This window comes from Pelophylax lessonae (genome assembly GCF_965119305.1).
Source record: "Pelophylax lessonae genome assembly, chromosome: 2".
NCBI lineage: Eukaryota > Metazoa > Chordata > Amphibia > Anura > Ranidae > Pelophylax > Pelophylax lessonae.
In genome coordinates, this window is record NC_138769.1 from 182,071,808 (window position 1) to 182,097,968 (window position 26,161).

Here is a 26,161-nt window from a genome sequence, read left to right on the forward strand (position 1 = left end):
GGGATCTTCAGTCTTAAATTTTTTGTTGAGAGCCAAACGAGGTCCCCGATAGTGTACTGTGGAGAAGGTCTTCTGCGAAGATCATAGTACTTCTTTTGTTGACTGTGAGCGTGTGCAATGGTAGTATTTAATAAACCCAGAGAATCCTTTATTTGGGTAAGATAGTCTGAGGCTACTGGGTTGTTTGAAGGAAGGATGCGTGGTGGAAGAATAGAGGGATGAAACCCATAGTTCAAGTAGAACGGACTCTGCTTGGTTGTACTGTGGGTTGCGTTGTTGTAGGCAAATTCTGCCAGAGGGAGAAGATCCACCCAATCATCCTGTTGGTAAGAAGTGTAACAATGTAAATACTGCTCGATGCATTGGTTGACTCTTTCAGTCTGTCCGTTGGTCTGCGGATGGTAAGGAGAAGTGAGCTTCCGCTCGATCCGTAGTATGTGACATAGTTCTTGCCAGAACTTAGAAATAAATTGGGATCCACGGTCAGACAGGAGAGTTTTTGGGATACCATGTAATCTAAAGACATGTTTCATCAGGAGTTCTGCCGTTTGTTTGGACGAAGGTAGTCTGCGAATAGCAATGAAATGTGCCATCTTTGTCAGATGGTCCACTGACACCAAGATGGTATTAAATCCTTTGGAAAGAGGCAATTCTACGATGAAGTCCAAGGACAAAACTTCCCATGGAGTTTGGGGTATTGGTAGACTGCATAGTAGACCGGATGGTCTCGTAGTGTCAATTTTGGACCTGGCACAGACATTGCATGAAGAGACGAATTTTTGTATAGATGTTTTCATGTCAGGCCACCAGAATTGCCGGGAAATCAAATTAAGAGTCTTTGTCATACCCATATGTCCTGCCATAGGCACATCATGAGATAATTCCAAGATCTTGGTGCGTAGGGTAGGTGGTATGTAAAGTTTGTCGTTGTAGTAGAGGAAGCCTTCTGCATCAGTATTTAGTTGTGGTGGGGGTGAATCCAAACTTATACCATGCAAAACCTCTTCCTTCAAGGAACGGACAACTCCAATAATGCGTTTGTGAGGTATTACAGGAACGGAAGGGATTTCAAAGTAGTTTTCTTCAGTTAGTCGTGATAGTGCATCCGCCTTTTTGTTCTTATCTGCAGGTGTGTAAGTCACTAGGAAGTTAAACCTTAGAAAGAATAGTGACCATCGTACCTGTCGGTGCGAGAGAGTTTTGCTAGTCTGAAGATATTGGAGGTTTTTATGGTCCGTGTATATTATTATTGGTAATTGGGTGCCTTCGAGTAAATGTCGCCAATTCTCCAGAGCCAATTTTATAGCAAGCAGTTCCTTTTCACCCATGGGGTAATTTATCTCGGGACTGCTTAGGGATTTAGAAAAAAAGGCGACTGGATGAAGTGGTGAAGTGTGGGTTGGTCGTTGGGAGAGTATTGCTCCTACTGCCATGTTTGACGCATCTACCTCCAGAATGTATTGGAGGGATGGGTCTGGATGGCGTAATATGGGAGCGGAAGTAAACCTTGTCTTTAACAAGTGAAAAGCTTTATTGGCTTCTTCTGACCATTTGAATGGTTTTTTTATGCTAGTGAGCTGTGTGAGGGGTCTCACAATAGCAGAAAAGTTTTTTATGAACTTCCTGTAGAAATTTGAAAATCCCAGGAATCGCTGTAGCGCCTTGCGTGTGGTTGGTGTAGGCCAATCCTGAATGCAGGATATTTTACTCATGTCCATCTCGATTCCTGTTTTGGATATGATGTAGCCTAGAAAGAGTACCTCGTCTTTATGAAACAAGCATTTCTTCAGTTTCACATAAAGGTTATGTGCAAGCAATCTCGAAAGTACAAGTCTTACATGTCTTATGTGTTCAGACAGGGATCGTGAATATATAAGTATATCGTCCAGATATACCACAACACAGACATCTAGTAAGTCTTTAAAAATATCGTTTATAAATCGTTGGAAAACTGCAGGGGCGTTGCATAGTCCGAATGGCATCACAAGATATTCGAACAATCCGTATCTGGTTCTGAATGCAGTCTTCCACTCGTCTCCATCACGGATTCGAATGAGATTGTATGCTCCTTTCAGGTCCAATTTTGAAAAATAGGTAGCTCCACGCACCTGCTCAATGAGCTCAGGGATAAGCGGTAGAGGATAGCGATCTTTTATTGTGATAGCATTCAATTTCCTGTAGTCGATGATAGGTCTGAGACTTGAGTCCTTATTGCGAACAAAAAAGAGTCCTGCTGCTGTGGAAGGTCTAATAAAACCTTTTTCCAAATTCTCATCCAAATAGGTTTTGAGATGGGAAAGTTCATTCTGTGAAAGAGGATAAACATGACCGAACGGCAATTTGCTATTTGGGAGTAGATCAATGCTACAATCATAGTCTCGATGAGGAGGTAATGCTTGAGCATTTTTCTCAAGAAAAACCTCAGAAAGATCCTGATAACATAGTGGTGCAATCTCATCTGTCACCATAGACAGAATCTTCCCAGAAGACGGGAGGTTACACGTATCCTCGCAATAGCAAGAGAGGAAGGCCAAGGACCGTTCCTTCCAATCTATGGTTGGTTGGTGTGTGTGTAACCAGGGAAGTCCCAACACAATGGGAAAGTGGGGTGAAGGTATTAAATCGAAGGTAGTAGTCTCCCTATGAGACTCGTTAATAGTGACTAGAAGTGCTTGTGTCTGATCGGTGATTGGACCAGAGGATAACGGAACACCGGTAATAAGACTTACTGAGACAGGTTTAAGTTTAGAAATAATAGGAATTTTATTTGAAGCAGCAAAACATATATCAATATAATTTCCACAAGATCCTGTGTCAATCATGGCCTTAGTAGTAATCCTGTTCTGGTCCCACTGTAATGTCAAACAAACAAAAATGTAAGGGTTAGTGAATGAAGTTGTCAATCCCCCTAGGAGGACATGTGAACACTCACCCTTCCTTTTGTTGACTAGGGGACAGACATTTATCTTGTGATCCGGGGATGCACAGTACAAGCAGAGATTTTCATATCGTCTTTTGGCTTTTTCCATAGTTGATAGCGGTGGGCGTATGGTTCCTACCTCCATAGGAACGGGGTTAACGGCCGGAATCCGAGAGGAAACGGATAATGGCATTCCCATTTTCTCAGCCTTTCTTTCTCGTAGTCTTCTATCTATGGTAATACTGAGTTGTATTAATGCATCCAGGGTTTTTGGTAGATCCGCTCGGGCGAGTTCGTCCTTAACGGCTTCTGATAGGCCAAGCCTAAATTGGGTTTTCAGAGATGCATCATTCCATTCTGAATCAAGGGTCCATCTCTTGAATTCCGCGACAAAGTCTTCTACAGGCCTCCTTCCTTGTTTCAAGGATCTTAATTGAAGATCGGCAGTACTCTGCCTATTGGGATCATCATATAGGCTAGTGAGTTCTGCTAGGAACAAGGCATAGGAGTTGAGAAGCTGGTCGCTTCTCTCAAAAAGAGAGTCTGCCCAGGCTCGAGGATCGCCTGTTAGGTAAGAAATAATAGTACAAACCTTAATGTGATCAGTAAGGTAGGTACGAGGTTTTAGCAAAAAAAGTAACTCACATGCGTTTTTAAATTTGCGAAATTTTTTGCGATCGCCTGTAAATACCAAAGGGGGATTTATCTTGGGTTCAGGGGACTGAGCATAGGTAAGTTGTGTCAGTCTAATTACCTGCTGCGACAGAGCCTGATTGTCTTCTTTTAATTCAGCAAGTGCGTGTATTAACGCAGTTACTTGCTGTTTTAATTGTGTCACCTCAGTGGTTATTTCTGCTGAATCCATTTGTAGGTTCGTTCAATCTGTAACGCTCCTGCGTTTCATGTATGGTGTGGATTTTCAGCTGCAGAAATATTCCACTTCAGTAGTCATGTAAGAGAGATGCTGAGATACCATTCCCAACCTCAATGACTCATCATGTGTGGAAGGTCTTAATTCAGCTAGTAAATACACACACTCAACAAGCTGGTTCCTAGAGTGACTTTATGTATGTAGTAACACAGTGATGAAGATTTAAGAGACAGGTTGAGTGGAGGTGGTAGGTGACAGACACTTGAAGGTAAGACAGTAGCAGATGGATGCAGGTAGGTTTAGCAATCATGTATGGTAGCAGATGACAGAGTAGCAGGTGGACATACAAGAGTGATCAACCCAGTGCAGGAATAAGTAGCAGTAGTCTTAAGAGCTAGCAATCTAGATATGCAGATGTGAGTGATAAATAGTCTTTACTATGCAGAGCTAGATAGTGTAAGCTTATAAGTTTATAGAGGGTTCCCCTGCGGGGTACTTAGCACTAATAGCAATACAGCCGAAGGTTGGTTCAGGAGGAGCGGATGATCCGGAAGCGGGATGCAGGGATCAGCGCAGCGAGGTTCCGTCAGCGAAGTATGCTTGCAAGCACGAAAGCTTCAAGCCAAGTTAGCATCCAAGTAAGGGTGTCCGAACGAACACATGTGAGCGAGAACCGGCGATCCAAACAGCCATCCAGTCCGGCGCTGAGCGATGACAGCCTCAGCCCCAAAGGTGCACGCGCACCCCCCCAAAAGAGAATGGTGGGGCGCACACACCCGCAAAAAGAGCAACTCAGGGTACCAAAGGTACCAAAGGTACCGGAACATTACACCACCAAACCTGAGGCCATATTTATTCTCATTGACATTGACATTTACTGCCCCTGCGGGCCACAATCCGGCCCTCCTAAAGTCTGAAGGATAATAAACTGGCCCTTTGTTTAAAAATTTGGGGGCCCCTGCTCTAGAGAGTGAATTTTGAAAGTTGGTTTTGTTAGTTTATCTTTTATTGACTATTTCTTTTATCTTGCAAATTTTCCATACTACAGCTTATATGAATGAAACAGGATCTATAAATGGAGGGGATGGGCCTTTTAATCATCTGCCTATCCTCCATTCATAGATCCCTTTCCATTCATAGAAGGTGTAGTATAGTTCAATTGAATGGAGGAGCTGGGCAGAAAGGGCAGGCATAGTTGGGATCCCTTGATGAGAGCTTGTGACAGCCCCTTAGTTGTATTAACCAGGTGGCTGTGAGGGGAAGAAGGGTATGAATGGAGGAGGATTTCAACCAAAAGAAGAGGCATCAGAACAATTAAAAAATCCTACTGACTATAAGTTATGTTCCTTGTGCTGATTTTTAGTTTTTTTTTTTTTGGCTGCAGTTGGGCTTTAAATTGCTTCATAAAGCAAAAATATAAGAATTATTGAAATAATTTTGTGGTTAAAAGGAAAAAGAAATAGGTTTAAACAAAATTCATTAGAAAAAGCTGAAACATGTTTTCCATGTAATAATGTTGTAACTGGATGTTCGGTAAATGTACATTTGCTGTTATCAGCAGCTTTGCTTATTTCGCTGTGATTTGCTTTGGGCTGCATGTAAGGTTTGTTTTGTCTATTCTTTTTGCTGGTTACTAATTCTTCAAACTGTTAATTGTTTTTAATTGGAATTAAAATGAACAGTATAAATGGCCCTTTACTTTCATCTGAATTATGAATTGTAAAAACCCTTATTAACCACTTATGGACAGGAAGATTTTCCCCCTTAATGACCAGGCCATATTTTGCGATTCAACACTGCGTTATTTTAACGGACAATTACGCGGCCGTGTGGCCCTGTACTGAAATAAAATGAATGTCCTTTTTTCCCACAAATAGAACTTTCTTTTGGTGGTATTTGATCACCTGTGCGATTTTTATTTTTTGCGCTATAAACAAAAAAAGAGCGACAATTCTGAAAAAAAAAAAAACAATATTTTTCACATTCTGCTATATAACATTCCCAAAAAAAATTCAATATCAAAATTTTTAACGTTTTAGGCCAATTTGTTTTCTACTACATATTTTTGGTAAAAAAAATCGCAATAATCGTATTTTGATTGGTTTGCGCAAAAGTTATTGCGTCTACTAACTACGGGAAATATTTATGTAATTTTTATTGTTTTTTTTTTACTAGTAATGGCAGCAATCTGTAATTTTTAGCGGGACTGCGACATTGCAGCGAACAGATCGGACTCCTAACTGACATTTTTGACACTTTTGGGGGGACCAGTGACATTACTACAGTAATCAGTGCTAAAAATATGCACTGTTACTGTAATATTGACACTGACAGGGAAGGGGTTAACACTGGGGGTGATCAAGGGGTTAAATGTGAGCCTAGGGAATGATTCTAAATGTGGGGGTTGGGCTTTTGAAATGATCACAGAGACCTGTGATCCTATATAGAAGGATCACAGGAGCTCTGTGATCATTCCAGGGAGAATAACGGTCAGCTGTATTCTGCCTGTCCTTCTCTCTCAGCGGGGAGCGATCGCAGGTGGCAATTTGCAGCCACCTGCCCTGTGCATCAGAGTCCCCACTGCTGAGTGGGGGTGGGAGCACGCCCCCTAGCTGCAGGCAAGCGACCGGCGTAAGTCTACATTGGTTCGGACAGGAGGGCCAGCCTGCCGCAGTATATATGGGCAGTCTGGAACCGGTTAAGAGGCCCAAAGATTTAACCCTTCAGTTTCACTGATACCTAACTTGCATTTCTGTGCATTTAGGAATATATATTTTTAGAATTTGTAAAGAAAAATATGGCTTAACCTCTTCTATTCCAGTTCCATTTTTTGCACATCCTTAAAAAAAACATTTTAGACATGAAGACTATGTTAAACCACCAAACATTATACATGGTCTGATGTCTCATCTGACTTCCAATTAAACAAATGCAGATCACACTTCATTCATTTTTTACGCAGCCATGCTGGCTAAGCACAGTGACACCAGGACCCGGAAGTTTTACATGTCACTTCTGAATCAGTAACAGAAAGGGGAGCTCACTGAATGGACATTCACAGATATCTCTCCTCTCTACCCACTATTCTGGTCCTTGGTCCACCGATGGGTGCACAGAACCCAGAAAACATTACTGCACTGTCAGCAGATCACTTCCATCTGACAGCTGAAGGTCGGCTTGTCATTTTTACACACACCTGGAGGCTGCACTTGCTGGGAGTATGTGTGACCCCCCCCCCCCAATCTCCTACCCCAAAGCCGCTGACATATGGCATTTGTCGTGGGACTAAAAGGTTTAAAAGCATGCTGTCATTGCTCAGCCCTAATTATAAAAGTGACAATTGCCTGGCTGTTAAAGTGTTCCAGAAGCTTTAATACTTTCTAAATCTCTGATTCAGTAAAATCATGGGAATCAGGAGCACAGATTCATTTTGATTTGACTTGATGCATATTTTTTTCAAGGTTTTAGAAAGTATTGATGTCAGAGACTACTATGCAATTATTATTTTTAGAAGGAGCTCTCTAATTTTTTATTAAAAAAAGACTCTCTCTCTCTCTATATATATATATATATATATATATATATAGATATATAGATAGATAGATAGATCTGGGAGGGGGACAATACCTAGCCTAACAACTCTTGATTGCTCTACATGCTTGTTCCCATATAAAAAGGCTACTTATTTGACATTTTGGAAAAAAAGGGTTCCGGGGGCCCTTTTTTAAATTACATCAAATACCTTTAAAATGAACGCATAATCTATGAAAACAACAATGTCACATTTAAAATGGTCTTTGCTTTAATTGATCTTCTACACTAAGGAATTTACATGAAATTGGCTCAAATGTGTTCACAAGGTTCTAGAACCCTCTCAACAATTACCTTGTAATTGCTGCTTGCATAGAAGGTAGAGTGGCAAATTAAGAAGTCTATAATGTGATGGAAGGGTGGAACAAGTAGTTAAAACTGAATTTTGCCATTTTGTACAGTTAAATTAAATTTTTTAAGTATGTTCCAAGCATTCAATCAAAGATCACTGTAATTGGCGGAAGTAACGCATATTATATACAAAAATATGGTTATAATGGCTGTATTAGTCAGTTATCAAATGATACATCTATTAAAAGCCTGCTTGCAATCTGTAAACATTATGTCTTTTCTTGGAATATGCTTGATGATGAATACTGAGTTCTAAATACGCTTTTATGTGCCAGTTCTTAAATGGTTGTGGAGCACAGTATCTATGGATGTGGTCTTGCAGAAAACTGAATCCTGGTTTGTTTTAGATTATTTTATGTGTGATTGTACTCCTTCAGCTGTAGTCAACTGTAGTTGCTAGTTATATTCTACAAAGCAGCATTGAAGAAGAAAAAAATTAGGGTTCTTTTTTTTTCTTTTCCCCTCAATACAGGGGAATCATGACACTGGGGTGTAGAAAGGTTTTTGAGATGGGAGATATCTCCCCTTAATGATTGATAATATGAATTAATCACCTAGGGGTATAATTCACGATAATGTGATGGAGGAGGGAGGGAGAATATTTTCTCCAAAGATTGTTAATGAAATTCACTGATGGCTAATATGGAGAACATATGAGGTTGGGGGGGGAGGGAGGAAGAGGCAATGTTTTTATAATTGAAAATGTTAGAAATGAAAGAGAGAAGATTTTTTTGGGTTCTTTCCCCATTTCCCCATTTCTTTGTATGTGTTTTGAAAAATGTAATAAAAATATATCATATAAATAAAAGAAGGAAAAAAATTAAGCGGTCTGCCCAGCATCTATCCAAAATCACATTGAAAGTCTTCATTAGCAAGGCCAAAAATAAAAACAACGATCTAGGTAAAATAGAGAAGAAACTTTTTATCTGCAACTTATGGTTTTAGTAATTTCTAATGGCAGCATAACATTTACATGGAGGTATCATATCCAAAAAGATAGTGGCTTCTAATTGGCTTTTTTTTTTTTAAAAAGTTTTGTGTAAAAGTTTTAATACACTGCACGGAAATCACTTATTTTATAATTGATAACTTGCCTTTTGAAATAGTTACAAAAGTATCTCTACCCCAAACAGTTAATTAAATCCTGCTTGTTTTTGCAATGTTTTTTTTCATGAAAATGCTGTAGATTTAATTTTTTTTTCTATGCCTTCACACCATCATACCCATCTACATACAGCCAGTCCTGGCATTTCTTTAGTCTGACCTATAAAACTTAGGGCTGTAACCATTTGCAAACCCTCTGACTAGTTCTGCATAGAACGAGAAGCGAAATGTTGCTAAAATGTATCCAGGATTTGAAACCCAGAAATAAAAGGCAGCTGAGCTCACCCCTTTCCAAATATTTTGCTTGATGCATTTAATGATATAAAATAGAGGACATTCCTCTACCCTCTTGAGAACTAATTGTTTTTCCCCTCTTTAAATCTAACTTGCAAAAACAAATTTAGAAAGAGTTATTACAGCTGACCTATTATGTTACTTCTCTACACATGCGTGTGCTAACATCAGGATTCAATAATGACTTTGCAAGGCATTCATAAATTCTGACTTCTCTTAGCAATTACACCTCCTACAGGGGGGAGTGTTAACTAAGCCTTATCTGACAGCTTTATCCGCTTCTGGACCGGAAGGTTTTACCCCCTTAATGACCAGGCCATTTTTAGTTATACCCAACTGCAATATTTTAACTGACAATTGCGCGGTCGTGCAATGTTGCACCTAAATAAAATGCTTGTTTTTTTTCCCCCACAAATTGAGCTTTCTGTTGGTGGTATTTTATCACTACTGTGGTTTTTATTTTTTGTGTTATAAACAAAAAAAGAGCAAAAATTTTGAAAAAAAAAACCCAATATTTTTTACATTCTATTGTAAAACACAGCGAAAAATCTATTTTTTTTTTCATCATTTTGGGCTCGTATGCATTTTTCTACATATTTTTGGCAAAAAAAAATCCCAATAAGTGTATATTGATGGGTTTGCGCAAAAGTTATAGCGTCTTCAAATGATGCAATATTTTCATGGAATTTTTATTTATTTATTTTTTTACTAGTAATGGCAGAGTTTAGCAATTTTAGCGGGACTGTGACATTGCAGCGGACAAATCAGACATCTAACTGAAACTTTTGACACTTTTTGGGGACCAGTGACACTAGATTGGTTTGCTCAAAAATGATAGCGTCTTCAAACGATGCAATATGTTTATGTAATTTTTACTTATTTCATTTTTTTTACTAGTAATGGTGGATTTTAGCAATTTTTTTGTGGGACTGTGACATTGCCACGGACAAATTAAACATCTAACTAAAACTTTTGACACTTTTTGGGGACCAGTGAAACCAGTGCTTAAAAAAAGCACTTTTACTGTATTAATGACACTGGCAGGGAAGGGGTTTACATCAAGTGCAATCAAAGGGTTAAAATGTGTCCCTAGGGGGTGCTTACTAACTGTGGGGGTTGCAATGATTGGGGGAAGATAGAGATTGTGGTTCTTGCTTAGCAGAATTACAAGATCTCCATCTTGTCCCCTTGCAGAACAGCGATCTGCTTTGTTTACATAGCCATATCGCCGTTCTGCCTCTCCTAAGGATGATCACGCCTCCAGCGGCACAATAGCACCATCTAGTGGCTATTGAACGAAACAACAGACAGGTACATTGTTTCATGCAAAAGGGCCAATTTGCTCAGTAAATACACAGCGGCCGGTCGGCAATTGGTTAAGGCACCAATATGGTCACAGAATACAAATTCATTTGATAACATCATCAATTTAATAGCAATACAAACAATAGTTACTGCCAAATATAAGATTACTTGAAACGTCTCCTTTATGAGTGCTGTCTGTCTGTTGGTTATCTCTTTCTACGAATTTCTGTATTCCCTGCATGCTTTCCAGTTTATCCTCTGCTGTCTACTTTCATTTTCTAAGGACTGCATATCCCATGGTATCTTGCTCCCTTCAAACAATGATTTTTGCACTGACTCAACCTCCCCTTAGCACCTCTGTAGTCTAGAAGGCAGGCTATAACATTTTTAACATAGCAGTGCCTACTCATAGGTCATAGTAAATATGTGTCACAAAAACGAAGTAAATGTGTGGGGATCTTCACAAAGTAAGTTTACAAACCTCAAGATCAATTTGTTTTTTAGGAGTAGTCTAGACATAATTAAAATACAATGTGGAAATGGATATATGAATTTACCTTCTAACCATAGATATGTTTTAACCACTTAAGCCCCGGAGGATTTGGCTGCTTAAAGACCAGGTCCTATTTTGCGATTCAGCACTGAGTGACTTTAACGGACAATTGCACAGTCGTGCGATGCTGTACCCAAATGGAATTGATGTCATTTTTTTCCCCACAAACAGAGCTTTCTTTTGGTGCTATTTGATCACCTGTGCAATTTTTACGTTTTGCGCTATAAACAAAAAAAGAGCAACAATTTTGAAAAAATAACAATATTTTTCACATTTTTTTTATATGAAATTCCCCCCAAAAAAAATGTAAAAATCAAAATTTTTTAACATTTTAGGCCAATTTGTTTTCTGCTACATATTTTTGGTAAAAAAAATTGCAATAAGCGTATTTTGATTGGTTTGCGCAAAAGTTATTGCGTTTACTAACTACGGGAAAGATTTATGTAATTTTTATTGTTTTTTTTTAACTAGTAATGGCGGCGATCTGCGATTTTTTTTGCGGGGCTGCGACATTGCAGTGGACAGATCGAACCCTTGACTGACATTTTTGACACTTTTGGGGTACCAGTGACATTACTACAGTAATCAGTGCTATACATATGTACTGTTACTGTAAAAATAACACTGGAAGGGAAGGGGTTAACTTTATTGGTAAACAGTGGGTTAAATGTATCCCTAGGGGCGTGATTCTAACTGTGGAGGGGCGTGGCTTCTGATGTAACCACAGAGACATACGATCCTACATAGCAGGATCGTACAGTCTCTGCAGTTACACCAGGGAGAATGACAGACGGCTTTGTTTACATCAGCCGTCTGCCTTTCTCCCTCTCCAGCGGCAGATTGCGAGTGGCTGGTGGACATCGGAGTGAATGAGCGGGGGCGTGAGCGTGCCTCAGGCGGCTGAGCGTGTGACGTACCCATACGTCACTTGGCCCAGCAGCGGCTGCCTCAAAGGCGGCTGAGCGTGTGACGTACCCATACGTCACTTGGCCCAGCAGCGGCTGCCTGCCGCAGTATATCTGCGGTGGGCGGTCATTAAGTGGTTAAGTTGAAGTAAGTATTGCATAGTAAGACCCACTGTTTACTAAGTTCAGCAATGCATTTCTTAAAAAAAAAGATTATTCCTGCTATAAAATTGGTCTGTGCATGTAAGATGCAATTATTATTATTACTATTTATTTATTTATTTATTTTTTTTTGCTCAATTCCTCTTTAGGTAAAGTAAACTGACATATGGAAGGACTATATACATTTCAAATAAGTTTCAGTACATAGACAGCAAATAACAGTCCCACATAATCAAATCAAATGTCAGAATTTGACAGTGTCATAGACAGTGTAATGAAAATGAAATATGACATTGGCTATTGTAGCATATTTTTCCAGTATTATTGGAAATTCAGGATTAAGGGTTCCAGTTAAACTGCTGGGAGAAACATGAGTTGTTTTTTGTTTTGACAAAGGACATTTTAAAGTAGCTGTCAGGTCACATCAACATTTTCCAGCACGGACACAATGGGAGCGATAAACTGCCCAGAAGCTTAACAGAAGATTTATTGTGAAAAGTTCCAGGTTGTTTAAAACTGTTTGAATATGATATATAGATGTCAGTTTCTGTTACTCCTTAGTTTGCACTTCCAACTATTTTTTTTTTATATTCTGATGTCCCAAAGAGAGGTTAAAGGAACTAATATGTACATGGAAACTGATCAATATGACTCCAGAGAAGGGATTTCCAGGGACATAACTAAATACAAAATATAAATAAACTTTAAAAATCTACTCCAACAGCAGTCTGTCTGATTCTTATAGCAATGTGCTGGGTCTGCTCTGACTTTATTTAAAGCAGATTTCAGACTTTGCCCACACTAAACAAAGTGACAGATTTTCTGCATAGCAGATGAAAAACCTGCCCTACTTACTATTCTTGGATCCCATTGCTTTCAAAATCTACCGCTAGAGTGTGCCAGATTTCAACATTTACACAAGGAAAAACAAGCCCTCCTTCCCCCAATGTGACCGCGTTTAGGCCTAAAAACCAGCTGTTCCAACACTAACCATGGAACTTTGTATAAAACTTTAACCAAAAATTTGTGTTACCAGTGCTTAGATAAACTGTTATATAAAGCCTTCCCCAGAAGCAGCTCCAAATGCACTCCCTAAAATGTGCACATAACTGTTACATGTGATAAGAATAATGAGCAGTGCTCCCCCAGCCCCAAACCATGACCAAAATAACAAAAAAATAACAAAAAAAATATAAAAATGTATTAATAACAGATATCCCAAAAAGTATTCAAGTGCTCCAAATTTTGTGTCCATAAAACAACTTGTGATCCAAAAATACCTAAAAATTTGTGTTACCAGAGCTTAGGTAAACTTTTATATAAAGCCTTCCCCAGCAGCGGCTCCAAATGCACTCCCTAAAATGTGCACATAACTGTTACACCTGATAAGAATAATGAACAGTGCTTCCTCAGCCCCAAGCCATTACCAAAATAAATAAAAAAATAACAAAAAAAATATTAAAAGGTATTAATAACAGATATCCCAAAAAGAATTCAAGTGCTCTGAATTTCGTGTCCATAACTGTTACACGTAATAAGAATAATGAGCAGTGCTTCCTCAGCCCCAAGCCATGACCAAAATAAATAAAAAAATAACAAAAAAATATAAAAATGTATAAATAACCGATATCTCAAAAATAATTAATGTGCTCTGAATTTCGTGTCCATAACTGTTACACGTAATAAGAATAATGAGCAGTGCTTCCTCAGCCCCAAGCCATGACCAAAATAAATTAAAAATTAACAAACAAATATAAAAAAATATATAAAAATGTATTAATAACAGATATCCCAAAAAGAATTCAAGTGCTCCGAATTTCATGTCCATAAAACAACTTGTGTTTCAAAAATACTCAAGATGCAAAAACAGACTTAGTGCTTCAAGTGCTGTACTGTTACAAAACAGTATGGTGATCCCATGTATGTAAAAAACGCACCAGAGAATAATGACAAACACATTTATTTAAACATAGGATGCCACAGCTTTGTATCAGAACAAGTATTAGGACTTTGCCATCCTATAATCAGGACCAGGAATGGAGTTCTCCAACTCAGGCTCTGTGCCACCAATACAGTTCGGACAATGCTTCTCTAGGCCAAATGTCTTGGCACAAAACAGTGAACTTTGTATAAAACTAAAAATAAAAAAACAGTGCTCCAATGTTAGTGTTCACGAACACAATCGTGCGCTACAAAAAGCCTGAAAAATGCCAAACAGACTCTGTGCTCGGTGCTTCAAGTGCTTTATAGTTACAAAACAGTATGATGATCCCACAAGCCCCGTGCCCTTGACTGGACAAGACATTTGGCCCAGTGAAGCATTTCCCTGTTAGGATTGTATTGGGGCACAGAGCTTAGGGTGGAGAGTTCCATTCCTGGTCCTGGTTATAATGAGGCAGAGTCCTGGTCCTTGTCATGATACAAAGCTGTGGCATCTTATGTTTAAATGAATGGGCTTTGACTTGTTTATAGCCTATTGTCATAACTCTCTGGTAAGTTTGATACTTACACGTGGCACATGAGATCATGATATAATAAACCATAAAAAAGTATTTAATATTAAATGTTTACACCTTTATCTTTTTTCCAACATTTCTGGATAAACTTGTGTAATGCACCCCCTGGGGAGCTGCAAGTAACTGGGATCCCCCACCCTGCACAGTCTGTGACTTTTGTTTTTTGTTGTTTTTATTGAAGGTAATAAACATAGCTAGGGATGGGAGTTTATGAAATGCCCACTTGACTTTAAACTTCAAGGACAACTTCCCCTATATACAGTCCTATATACAGCTCTTCTTCTTCCTCCAGCACACTATTGCTTGCAGAAACCCAGCTATGTCACCCTGTTGTGGTTTTGTAGCAAAGACCTATTACAGGAAGGGACTCATAGCCCCTATACTTCAAGGACAGATTGGGTGACACAGCTCACACTTTCCCAGCACTTCCTATTTGTGGTCACTGATCCCAGCCCCAGTTACTGCCAACCTGCCTGGCTGAAGCTGCCCCTTTGACTAGCCCTCCAGGCTAACTTCTCCCCAAAGTCCTCCAGACTAACACTCACTAGCCCCCCCGGATGACTCTCAGGAGGTCTTCTGGACATGCTGACCTGCTCCTGTTGTCCTCTAACTTGCTCCTGTGCCTCTAGGAAGGATTTCCTCCTTGTGCTGTAGGGGGAATATTCCAGCAGCACCCGAGACCCAGGCCTTAGGTCACCCCACCTAGACTAGGGGGTGGCCTGAAAGAGCCTCCAACCACCTCCTCAGCACTCCATCTCCATCCTCCATCTGTCTGTCCCTGCTGGCATTACTCATGGCTATTTATGAAGTGTCCTTCCCCCTTCCATCCCATTTTCGGGGGATTGGCTGGGGCCCTCATAAATATTTTGAACAGACACTCTTAGCCTCCATCCACTACATCTGGAAGCTTCTCCAAGGTTCCAGAGAACAAGGAGAGGCACCAGATGAGCTGTCTGAATGAGTCATCCAGCCCTGACCCAGATTCAATCCAGGCCTGGCTCTCAGCCAAGCCAATTTTCCTACTCTAGCAACTAACCTACAGTATTTACACTAGCACACTAGCTAGAGGGTGCTACACCTGCTTGCTTGGAATAACTATATTCCCAAGTCTTACAAACAGTTTAACCTGCATCAAGAAACAAAGCTTGTGTCTACATCCTGGATTTGCATCTCCGTGGACATCAGCTAGCCACAAAACATGTGTCTTGTAGAGAGAAAAAGGGCTTTATTAACATGTTCGAGCATCCATTTACTGTCCAGTTTTCCAGAATTTAGATCATTCTTTAACCATGCTTGCTTAAGACACAAAGTTCTTTAATGCAATGAGAGCTGTATAATTAGTGTCTCCTGCTGCCTTAGTATAGAAAATATGTTGTCCTTTTGCTCCCAGGCAATGAAAAGGAAAGCATGCTTTTAAGCAATAGGTAAGTGCTTCTGATTAGCAGCAATTACAGAAAGTACTGTACATGTAACAACTATAAAAAGTGACATTTAGGCCAGAGGTATGAATACCGCATATTCCCCTCATAACATTGCCCTCATAGTAAATATGAGTTGTTTTTCTTAGTATTGAAAAATACAGACAACAACAATGTAAAGAATTATAAAACAGTACTGTGAAATGTAATTACATCCCATAATCCTTGGTGCATACAGGAGGCTGTTTGACTCTTTAAATATATATAGGAGGTTTGGGTTCCTGCTCTTCAGTTCCATTGCTATAAGTAGAAATAAAAAATGTTCTTCATCAACACGTGCATGACTACTAACACTCCACTGGCTGGCACAGAGTTCTGACCTCAACCCGATAGAACATTTTTCGGATGAACTGCAAAGGTTGGGCCAACTCAACACTAAGGACTAAGATTGGGATGCCATTAAAGTTCATGTGGGTGTAAAGGCAGGTGTCCCAATATTTTTGATAATATAGTGTATATCTTATTTTTAGTTTATTCATTTTTAACAGTCTTAGCTATTGATCATTTCAGAGGTAACAGACTTTGTTGGAGTGATATGTCTGCAACATGTTGTTTAGTGTGTTTTGGTCTGTCTTGTAGTTGCTCAGCTGGTGATCCTTGTGTAGTCACATGTATAGTCACTTTGTAGAGGTGTAATAACACTTTTCGATATTTCCCCATAAGAGTTTCAGTCTAAAGAACTCCCTTAAAGTTTCTATTATTATCTTATCTCTCAATCTCTACATTTGCTTGTGGTTAATAACCTGAGCATTTCCTATACACAATATTTCTCTCTGTCTGGAAGGGCTCAAATTCAGATGAAATAATTGTGGTCTATTTTCAGACACTAGTTCCTTTGGGTTATCTTTCCTGCTGAAGATTGTAGAGAAAAATGTAATAACTGTAGCAGATGGTATATTTGAGATTTCTGGACATTTAATGTAATAGTGCATTAATGCTATAGCAAATCAGCAAACCACAGGTGCAGCACCAACGATATCAATAGCAAATGTCTCCCAAACAGAATCAGGAAAGGTACTTGAATGTGCATGACGGCAGATTTGTTATGAATCTGACAAGTATTACAAGGTTGAATGACAGTACTTCGGCATCCACACCTGGTCATCAGTATAGTTCACATAGTCTTTGCTTTGAGCAGCATTTAGAAGGATTTCGTTTCATTACTGGAGATGCAATGATCTTTAGAACAATTTCAAGGTGTTTGTTACGAAGATCCAGGAGTTGGGCCATATACAATTGTTGAAAAAATTGGTCTTAAAAATAGGGGACTGACACTAATCCACAAAGTACACACTGTAAACATAACTAGCCTATATGGACAATAAATGCAGGAATGTTCCTACTGTCCTTATCAAAAACCTGACTATATGCACTTTTAAAGATCCATGCTAGAAACAAAATGAGTTCTGAAAATATTTCTTGAATACGTGGCAAGGATGACTATCCATGTCAACAGCTTTTGTTGGTTTATAAAAGTAAACATACATGCATTTTTAATCACATCTTGTTCCATGGCATCGTAAGTTATAGGGAACTTGGGATCTTTCACATCTGATTGCACTTTCATTTTGTGTACAACAATCTTTGCACAGTGAGGTGTTACTGAGTGGTGACATTTTAAAACTGGTGGCATATAGGTACTTGGAGCTGTTTTGATAAGACCATCCACTAATCGTAGATTCAGTGTGCCAAAAATCCCTGCCCAGTATAGCGGTGCCTTTCTTTACAATATAGAATTTTGCACGCACACCAGTTGATTGAAATGCCACAGTCACTGCCAGGCAACCAAGACAAGGGATAGGGTCTCCAAGATAATTAACCAGTTTCAGAGTAGGTGCAGTAAGTGGTTGATTGACAAAGTACATGTGGTAGCTTTCCTTAGGAAGTATAGAGACAGCAGATCCTGTGTCCAGCAACAGGAAAAGTATCATGGGGCATGGACATGGGGCAACCTCTGGGGCAGTCATTTCATGATTCTGTCTCACAGTTAAAGCATGGCAATTTTTTCAAAATGTTCCATTGTCTTGCAATTACATCACTGTGTATCTTTTGCAGGGCATAAAGGATAGTCTGCAATGTTCTGTATTAAGACACACCTGAAGCTATACTTGATCTGTGTACAATATCTAGTGTCCTGCATTGTAGTTTAGACAAATCTTGTAATATACCTTTGTATTGGGTCTGAGTATGTTTTGTATTCACAGCCTGTATGATTCCATTCTTCTGAACAAGGTTTAACCACAACAGTTTCACTTTGGCTTGAAATTGTAATCACTTTTTTCTAGAACTATGTTCAAAGAGTGATCTTTATCTACCACAGACTGAGTTTCTTGCTAGTTTCTATAATGCAGTTTTCTACGACTTGATCTCTTTTAATTTCATCTGTTAGAGCACCAAACTAACAGGTAACAACTAACATTAATAAAGTGGTTGTAAATCTTTAAAATGAAAAATGAAAAAAGCTAATGCTCATATAAAGTGTACTTGTCTTAGTCTGTAGCAAATAGTGTGGATCCTGGCTGCTCTAACATTTCTGACAGTTTCCCTGATACCAGGGAATCTTTGGTGACATCCCCCCAGCACAAAGCAGGTAATTGACAGCCTTAGATGTGCATGCTTTTTAGTGAGATTGTGTAGAGCAGGGATCTTCAAACTATGGCCCTCCAGTTGTTCAGGAACTACAATTCCCATCATGCCTAGTGATGTCTGTGAATGTCAGAGTTTTGAAATTCCTCATGGGATGTGTAGTTCTGCAACAGATTGAGGGCCATAATTTGAGAATCCCTGGTGTAGAGTGTGCCCATCCCCTCTACTCAGGTGTCAGATTACACTCAGCTCTATGCTCTGTGCTGTGCAATATGAACGTTGGAGAAATATCATCTGATCCATGTAGCTTAGAAGGCTATGAAGAAAATAGGGTTTTATTTAAGAAAGTACAGCTTATGTAAGAGGATTGACTCAACCACTTTAACTCTGCTCACATTGCTGCTACTGCAGCAATGTGGCTCGTTATCGTCCAGGGATGTAGACCTACGTCGCTGGACTCCGCCCCTTGTGGGTGGCACGCGCGCACCGCCGGAGGCTTGCTCCCGCTGTGTTTAGTCACAGCGGGAGTCGGGCCAGGGGAGGAGCGGCGGCGATCGCCGCTGCTCTTCCCAAATCATCGGGGAATCTAGTTTGGAGATCCACCCGCCTGTGTAAACAGAGCGGGCGGATCTCCTAAGTGACAGGCAGGGTCAGATTGCAGGGTTCAGCATAGCTGAACATGCGATCTGTCCCTGACTCACTCAGTCACCCCCCCCACACGTTAGTAAGCACCAGGCATACATTAACCCCTCCCTCTACAATAAAATTAACCCCTTCCCTGCCAGTGTCATTTTTACAGTAACAGTGCATATATATAGCACTGATTACTGCAGTAATGTCACTGGTACCCCCAAAAGTGTCAAAAATGTCAGTCAAGGGTCCGATCTGTCCGACGCAATGTCTCAGTCCCGCAAAAAAAATCGCAGATTGCCGCCATTACGCGTTAAAAAAAAAAACACCAAAAATGACAGAAATCTTTCCCTTAGTTAGTAAACGCAATAACTTTTGCGCAAACCAATCAAAATACGCTTATTTTGATTATTTTTTTACCAAACATAGGTAGCAGAAAACAAATTGGCCAAAAATTTTAAAAAAATTAGATTTTTACATTTTTTTTGGGGGGGGGGGGGGGAATTTCATATAAAAAAATGTTAAAAATATTGTTATTTTTTCAAAATAAATGCTCTTTTTTTGTTTATAGCGCAAAAAGTAAAAATCGCACAGGTGATCAAATACCACCAAAAGAAAGCTCTGTTTGTGGTAAAAAAAAGTAAGTAAATTTCGTTTGGGTATGGCGTTGCGCGACCGCGCAATTGTCAGTTAAAGTCACACAGCGCCAAATCGCAAAAAGTGGCCTGGACGTAAGACAGCAAAATCCTCCGGTGGTAAAGTGGTTAAAGGCAGAAGGTTTTTTTTATCCTAATGCATTCTATGCATGAAGATAAAAAATAAACCTTCTGTGTGTAGCAGCCCCCTTTAGACCCCCTAATACTTACTTGAGCCCATCTTTATCCAGCGATGTTGTAGGAGTGTCTAAGCTGCCTGGGACTCCTCTCCTCATTAACCTTTTTAGAAATGAAATAAGAGCTATATCATAACTGTTGCTAGTAGAGTGTAGAAAATAACTGTCCTCCTTCTAAACAGTGAAAAAGTAAAGTATGCATTCAAGCAGTAGGTAAGTCATCCTGATTAGCAGAAAGTATGTAATTCTCAAACATAAATCCAAACCAAGAAAAAGACATCCTTGTCACCAATCTTATTGTGTCCTGTAGTGTGGGTGGCAGAGTGCTTTATTAACAAGTTCAAGTATCCATAAAACACATGCCACCATCTGCGTGTATAATAACAGCAAAAAGAACTGGAACTGACTTGTACAGATTAGAGAAAATATTACATGTAACAACTGTAAAAAGTGACATCTACAGGCCGAATTATGAACACTACAACACATAATACGATTCCGTCCAACAATATGTCTTCCGCCATCCAAAAATACTTGGATTGAAAATTTGGCCTCCACAGATGATAACTGGTTTGAAACATTCACTGCGGGCACTGTTCATAACCTAACAATATGTGAAATTATCAGTGATTTTTATCTTGACTATTGTTCTCCTTCATTTGCATGTGTAGGCCATTGAAACAAACTTTTCGTAGCTCCTTTTGTCAACTTTTTATGCATTTATATTTTACACATTACCAGAATAAAATCATGGAATACAAAAAAATTGATGCTCTTGCTACAGTCAAGTGAAAGCTATTCCGGTCTAACAAAAAGTACAATATCATTGCTATTCTAGAAGCACCAGCAGAGACATCATACATATTAACAAGTTCCTTTTTGTTGCTGACCTGGTCTGATGCACTTGGTAGATAGAAAGGTTTTATTTTTTTTTTTTTTTTGTAATACAACAGCTTGAGGGGTGTGCTAGTAAGAAATATATGTGTTTACATCAATGACTGCAGTTTGATTTGTAAGAGTAATCTTATTTTGAATATCATCAACACTTTGATATTACTGGCTGGTGTGTAAATTCAGGGGATGTATTGTTTTCTTTATGTAGCCAGGCTTATTTTAGAAAAATAATGCAATTTCACCATCCAATTTCAGGAGTCACTTAAGATAAATAAGGACAATAAAAAACAAGTTATCATGCACTCCTTTGAATATCTCATCTGTTTGAAAGGTATGAAATATGTATGAAGAGGTAGCTGACGATTAGTTTTTGCTGAACATATTCAATGATAGGATAAATATAATCGTGTAATAAACTATTGCTGAATGAAATGATTTTGGAACATTTCTATGCAGACTGAGTACATTCAATCAGTTCTTCACAATACACATCCAGGAAAGCATTATGATTGGGCGCACAGAATAACAATAACAAAAGTGTGTGAATATCTAATCCTTAGGCCATTTGAAGCATTCGGAGTGAAACGAATATGTAAATCAACATCATCCACAAAGAAGTACAATGTCATTTAAGACCAGCTCTACCTTATGGCTGTCATCTAAATGTCATACTGGGATATTTCTCAAAGGCAAGCCATAGATGATGCCATTTCCCAATAAACACAGTCAGAGTGCCATTGTGTTCTGCCAGTAGGGGAGAATGGGGAGCCTTCCTTGCCAGTAGAGCAGAATGATTACTGCTGGCTGCTATAGCCACTGGCAGTAATCGCATGCAAAAAATTTGACAGACTGGTTGTTCTGAAGGTAATTGATGTATCGGCTTCAGTACAACCAGCCTGCCTATAGGTGAATCAAATCTCAGGTGATTCAACAGGGGAGATTCGATCCATCTATGGCTGACTTAACCTCTTTACGACCGCCCGCCGCAGATGTACTGCGTCAGGCAGCGGCTACTGCGTAAATGTACGGTGGTCGCGAGCAGGAGGCTAGGGGGCGAGTGCATGCTGCCGGAGGCACGCTCCCACCCCCGCTCATCAGCAGGGAAGCCGATGCAGTGGGCAGGCAACTTTGATTGCTGCCTGACACCCGCGATCGCTCCCTGCTGAGAGAGAAGAACGGTCAGCTGTTGTAAACCCAGCTGACCGTTCTTCTCCTGGAATGATCACAGAGCTCATGTGATCCTTCTGTATAGGATTACAGGTCTCTATGGTCATTCCACAAGCTACGCCCCCCCCCCCCCTACAGATAGAATCACTCCCCTAGGCTCACATTTAACCCCTTGATCACCCACAATTTTAACCCCTTCCCTGCCAGTGTAATTATTACAGTAACAGTGCATATTTTTAGCACTGATTACTGTAGTGATATCACTGGTCCCCCCAAAAGTGTCTAAAATGTTGGTTAGGGGTCCGATCTGTCCACCGCAATGTCGAAGTCCTGCAAAAAATCGCAGATCACCGCCATTACTAGTAAAAAAAAAGAAAAACAATAAAAATTACATCAATTTTTCCCATAGTTAGTAGACGCAATACATTTTGCGCAAACCAAGCAAAATATGCTTATTGTGATTTTTTTACCAAAAATATGTAGCAGAAAACAAATTGGCCTAAAATGTTAAAAAATTTTGATTTTTAAAAATGTTTTGGGGAATGTCATATAGCAGAATGTGAAAAATATTGTTTTTTTTTTTTCAGACTTGTTGCTCTTTTTTTTGTGAATAGCGCAAAAAAAAAAAAAAAAAATTGCGATGGTGATGAAATACCACCAAAAGAAAGCTCTATTTGTGGGAAAAAAAGGACACAAATTTTGTTTGGCTACAGCGTCGCACGACCGCGCAATTGTCAGTTAAAGTCACGCAGTACCAAGTTGAAAAAAGTGGCCCGGTCATTAAGGGGGCAAATCCTTCTGGTCTTAACGTGGTTAAGGCTGTTGTTGTAGGCTATCTCTGCAGACTATCTTTAGTCTTTCTAATCTGCTTAGTAAATACAAAGCCTAAGGGCTATGTCATACTAGTGGTCCTGGTGATAGGATCACTCCTACAACATTGCACCATTACTGGCTGAAACAGTGAGGTGTTGCTCAGTGAAAGCCCTTTTGCTAGAGAATGAATTTCTGCAGCATTTCAGAGAGATGCAGAGAAGAGGCGAGTGGACTCATTAGTAATGCTAATCCTGAAAAGTTGCTGCCATCACCATTATCACTAATATGTGAAGCTTGCAGGTGATTCAACCTACTGGTCTACCCAAATCTGATACATGGATTCTTAATAAAGTGATGTAATGAATTTGAAGTCCCTTGTTTCTGACTGAACATCTAATTCCACCATGGGAAAAAATAAGTGAATCAATTTCCCAAATCTCCTGAAAAAAAATGCTATTGCTGCTATACTCACCTAATCTCTGGCACCATACTTTGCAGACTTTTCAATTCAGAATTATACCCGGTACAATTCAAATCACTTCCTGTGAGCCCAGGGTGCCAAGGCTCAGCCCCCAACACTGGACTCAAAGGAGAATGCTGTAGCATTTAGGTTCCACCCATTGCTAAAAAAAATAAAAGGACAAACAAGACATTTGATGTCACTGGACCACACCGAAGACACTAGGACATTAGGTATATATATATATATATATATATATATATATATATATATATATATATATATATATATATATTGATTTTTTTTAAATGTGCCAAGAGTATTCCAAGGACTATAGGGGGCCATAAAGGGGGAGATAGGAGCCCGGAATTGATAAACTGTAACTTGATATGATTTTGATTGCTATGGATTACTCCCCTTTGTATATCATCATTGCTGTTTGGATTACTTAAATGAATAAGCCAATGTCTATCTAATTTTCTCAATTCAGATTTTATAGAATGATGTGATGGGATAAAACACCAGAACCCACTAAAATTTGAGGGACTTCTATACTGCCCAGTTACAGTTCCCAGTTAACTCCACATATGACATCAATGTTCTGGTCATTATTATTAAAGTATTTGTAAAGCTAATCACTAAAATCCAATATTATCTCTAACATGTTAATGTAATTTTAAAATTACCTTGCCTGCATTTGAGCATGATGAATACATAGGCACTTAGCAACCATAATAGCTGACTAACCAGTCATGAAGATCCTTGCTCAGACACTTTTTGTTATGGGATGATAGTACCCTGTATATCTCTTTACATCGTGTTTCTGTCACACATGTTTCTATTAAGCCCCGTACACACGTACCGATGGTCGGCATACAAATGTTCCTCTTTTATCCCCGGGATGTCGGTGTCTGCTGAAAAGTGCAAAGACAGCACAAGGACAGCACAAGAATTTTGTCCGCCGACTGCAGAAGTGATGTCATGTAATGGTTAACTTTCCCTGTGTTTTCTATTTTCTGAGCATGCCCAGTCTTGCAAATCTGCGGTCTGTCGGCCAAATTCTGTACTGACAGGCGAACAATCGTCCGTTCTGGTGTCGGCATACAAAAATTTTCATGTTTGCAAGAAAGACTTTTGTCCGCGGATTGTGCGCAGACATCTGTCGGAGGCACCATACTAACACGCGTACAATCGGCAGATCCTTCGTCCACCGACGTTTGTATGCCGACGATCGGTACGTGTGTACGGGCCTTTAGAGACTACAAGTGGCCCACAAGTAGCTGTCCCAACACACATTACACAGGAATGGTTTACTGTTGTCACTATCAGGAAACCTACCCTGAATAGTACAATGCAGCCAATGTTGTAGATTACACATGTAGACAGGCAGTGATTGCAAAGAGGCTTCGTTAAATCAGCATGTTTTAAATAGAAAAAGGAGAACATATATTTTATTTTAAAAAAAAAAATAGCTATTATTTGTGCCATGTAGTATTTTAGCAAACAAAATGTCATTTATTCACAGGTTACATAAATTTTAATATCCAGTTAGGCAGTCAATTTAACACAAAATTCAGGTTGTCAAAATCTTTCTAGAACTGTGTGCACGCAGAATCTGGTACAGCTGTGCATAGTAACCAATCAGCTTCTAGTTTCCAACTTTTCCATGTTAAAAAAAATTGTGTATGTTCCTATTTCAGCTTTGTCGTGCATTTAGAAAAATACAGGGGGGGGGGGGGGTTTACTAAAACTGGTGCACACAGAGGGCTCAATTCACTAAGCGGTATTTACCGATTTAAGATTAGCCGTAAAATATTGCTTTTTCCAATTTTTTAGCAATTTACTAAAAAACACAACTAAAATCCCCCATGCGCTATTTCTTTAAGCAATGTGGTATTTTAGTAGTAAAAAATTGCCCATCGGTGTCCTTAACCTCCTTAGCGGTATTCCCGAGCGTGGCTCAGGGTTAAATTTCAGAGCCAAAAGCGGTAACCCCGAGCCACACTCGGGGTACCGCCAGAAGCATCGCAGGATCCTGTAAGCAGGGTTACTTACCTTGTCACTGGGATCCAGCGATGTGCCCGGTGGTGTCTAGCGGCGGATCTTCCTCCTGATCGTCTCCATGGCCCGGCTTCCGTCTCCTGCGACGTGACGTTTGCAGGGGGTTGGAACCGGCGGCAAATTCAAATATTAAACATACCAAACACACTGATACTATTCAAAATAAAAAAAATCACATTAGATTGCCCCCCAGTGCCCTTTCCTGCACTTTTACTGTACTTTTTATGTATATATATATATATATATATATATATATATATATATACATACATACGTGTATATATATATATATATATATATATATAATGTATACAGTTGGTTTGGGCTGCTCATTCACAAGAATTACATGCAAAATAATGGTACCGCTTTCAGCACCTAAAATCCAAAAGAATCATACCGCCAGGGAGGTTAGCAACCAGGGAAAAGCTGGTTTTTCGGGAGCTGGCACCCACCACGTCCTTAACAACTATGACTCGCCTGATGTCAGTGGGATGCCATGCTGACAGCAGAATGTAAACAAAAGAAGAGCCGCATAAAAAAAAACAAAAAAACAGGGTGGGGGTCCCCCCCAGTCCAACCAAGCCCTTTGGGTCTGGTATGGATTTTAAGGCTACCCCTACTCATTCATCAAAACAATTGACAAGGTTAAAAAAAACACAGAAACAGTT

General features: G+C 39.5%; 1 protein-coding gene across 1 annotated transcript in view; it reads left to right on the forward strand.

Annotated features, from left to right (window-relative positions):
- IL1RAPL1 (interleukin 1 receptor accessory protein like 1) overlaps positions 1-26,161 on the forward strand; it is a 1,835,933-nt gene that overhangs the window by 1,001,600 nt on the left and 808,172 nt on the right. The window lies entirely within an intron of this gene.